Genomic DNA, 2,526 nt, shown 5'->3' with positions numbered 1-2,526 from the left:
TCCAGCACTTTCTTAAGCTAGATAAATGTCTTGTGGAAGCAGGAGATGTTAAAGCAGATGTCATTTTGGTGGAAACTCCCTGAATAAAGGCCATGAAGAATAAGATTGAGGTCATTTAAAGTCAAGAGCAGAGTGGGCCAGTAAAGTAGGAACCTTGAGGTTCATCAATCAACATTTCTTAAGTCTCTACTATGTACCAGGCACTCTGTTAAGCAGTGAGAATACAAAAAGAGGCAAAAGACAGTCCTTGACCTCAAGGAGCTCACAGTCTAGACAACATGCTAACAAATACATAAAAATTAGGATTAATAGGAAATCATTAACAGAGGGGAAGGACTAGAATTAAGAGATTTTGAGAAAGGCTTCCAGGAAAAATGGGATTTTTAAAAAGTTGGGACTTAAATGAAACAAAAGAAGCCAGTAGGTGGAGTTGAGTAGAGAGAGCATTCCAGACAAGGGGGACAAGCCTGAGAAAAATGCCCAAAGCCAAAAAATTGAGTGTCTTGTTCATGGAACAGTGAAGACGCTAGCGTACATGTAGCCAAGAGTACTTGGTATGCAGTAAGGTATTAGAAGACTAGAAAGGGAGAAAGGAGCTAACTCAGGGTTGGGGAGCCTGGGGCCTTGAGGCTGCACATGTCTTTCTAGGTCCTTGGGTGAAGCCTTTTGACTGAGTCCAAGTTTTATAGAACAAACCCTTTAATTAATTTTATTATTAATTTATTAGCCACTAGGTTATGAAGGGATTTGAATGTCAAACAGCAACTTTTGTATTTGACCCTAGAGTTGACAGGGAGACACTGGGTTCACTGAACTGTGTGGAGTAGGGGCAGGGAGAGAGAGGTAATAGTGTCATATTTGTACTTTAGGAAAATCACTTTAGTGACTAAATTGAGGATGGATTTGAGTGGGGGAAGAAGTGAGAAATCAAACATTTCTGCCTCCTAATACTTTCTTCAGAAGTACTATTGCCTTATTCCAAGGACTAGGAACCAGCCCCATCACTGAGAGGAGGCTATTTTGCTAATGAGCCTCCTAAGGGTTTCTTTTGTGTCCTTATTCCTTAGTGTATAGATGAAAGGGCTCAACATGTGGGTGACTACAGCATACAGTGCTGAGGCAACAGTGCTCTTCCAGGAAGAGCGGGTAGCACAGGAACTCAAATATACTCCAAAATCTGTGCCATAGAATAAGGAAACAACAGAGAGGTGAGATTCACAGGTGGAAAATGCTTTATACTTACCCCGAGCAGGTGGGACTTTCAAAATGGAAGAACAGATCTGACTATAAGAGAAAAGGATCCCTGTGAGGGGAAGAATACCCAATAGTGCAGCAACAAAATATATCAAGACATAATTGATGAGAGTTTCAGAACAAGATAGTTTTAGAACCTCAGCAAGATCACAAAAGAAGTGATAAATTTCATGGTCTGTACAGAGGGAGATCTGTGTTACCATCAGACAGTGAAGGACGGAGTCTAGAAGGCTTATTATCCAGGAGAGCAGAACCAGTAGGCTACAGATACCAGGACTCATGATGGCTGCATAGCATAAAGGGTGACAGCCACAAAATGATCATAAGCCATTGCAGCGAGGAGGAAAATGTCTAAAACTACAAAAACCAAAAAGAAGTACATCTGGATAAGACAGTCAGCATAGGAGATGGCCTTGTTTTGTGTCAAGATGCTCACTAGCATCTTGGGGACTGTGGTGGTTACCACACAGATATCCACAAAGGACAAATTGGAAAGAAAGAAGTACATGGGAGTGTGAGGGTGAGAGTCAGAGCCAATGACCAATATTATGAGCAGGTTTCCATCCATGGTGACCAAGTACATGCCCAAGAACAGCCCAAAGAGGGGACCCTGCTACTCTGGCTTCTCAGAAAATCCCAGGAGGATGAATTCAGTGAATTGTGTTTGATTTCCTGGTACCATAGGGCTGATTTTTCTGCTGGGAAAGATAAGTGAGAAGAGCAGGACATGAAAATACAGTTATCTTTGTATATGAAATGGAAAGAACCCTAGGCTGTGACTGAGAATTTCTAAATTCTGTTCCTGTCTGCCACTTATTATCTTTGTGATCTTGGACAAGTCCATATTTCCACATTCAATCTCCCTCCATGCAAGGCAAAGAACTTGGATCTAATGACCTCTAAGATTCCTTCCAGTTCAGACCATCTTTGGAACATGAACAATCAAATTTAGCAACGAACCTTTTATGACCACCATCTGAAATTGCTCTCAGCGTCAGCGACCTTTGAGCACTGAAATGAAGGAGACACTACAGGCATGGTAGGTCCACTCTTACAGCCAACAACAGAGAGAGACGACAGTGATCTGATAAGACTGAAGCATTTGGGACATCCAATCCTCAACTGAAATTGTAAAATCACAGAGAAATGGAAGGAACCTTTTAGGATACACAGTACAAAAGTTTAATTTGCAAAAAATCCTGGCACAAAAATATCCCTGGCAATTGGGCATCTGGCCTTTCCTTGAAGACCTCTATGGATAGGAAATCTCTC

General features: G+C 41.6%; 1 pseudogene; it reads right to left on the bottom strand.

Annotated features, from left to right (window-relative positions):
• Positions 1–1,001: 1,001 nt before the first annotated feature.
• On the bottom strand, positions 1,002–1,936 carry LOC114048703 (annotated as a pseudogene).
• Between the last annotated feature and the right edge of the window lie 590 nt (positions 1,937–2,526).

Source organism: Vombatus ursinus, unplaced genomic scaffold (assembly GCF_900497805.2).
Source record: "Vombatus ursinus unplaced genomic scaffold, bare-nosed wombat genome assembly UNPS02002461.1, whole genome shotgun sequence".
Taxonomy (NCBI): domain Eukaryota; kingdom Metazoa; phylum Chordata; class Mammalia; order Diprotodontia; family Vombatidae; genus Vombatus; species Vombatus ursinus.
This window is presented reverse-complemented; position numbering and strand designations above follow the sequence as displayed.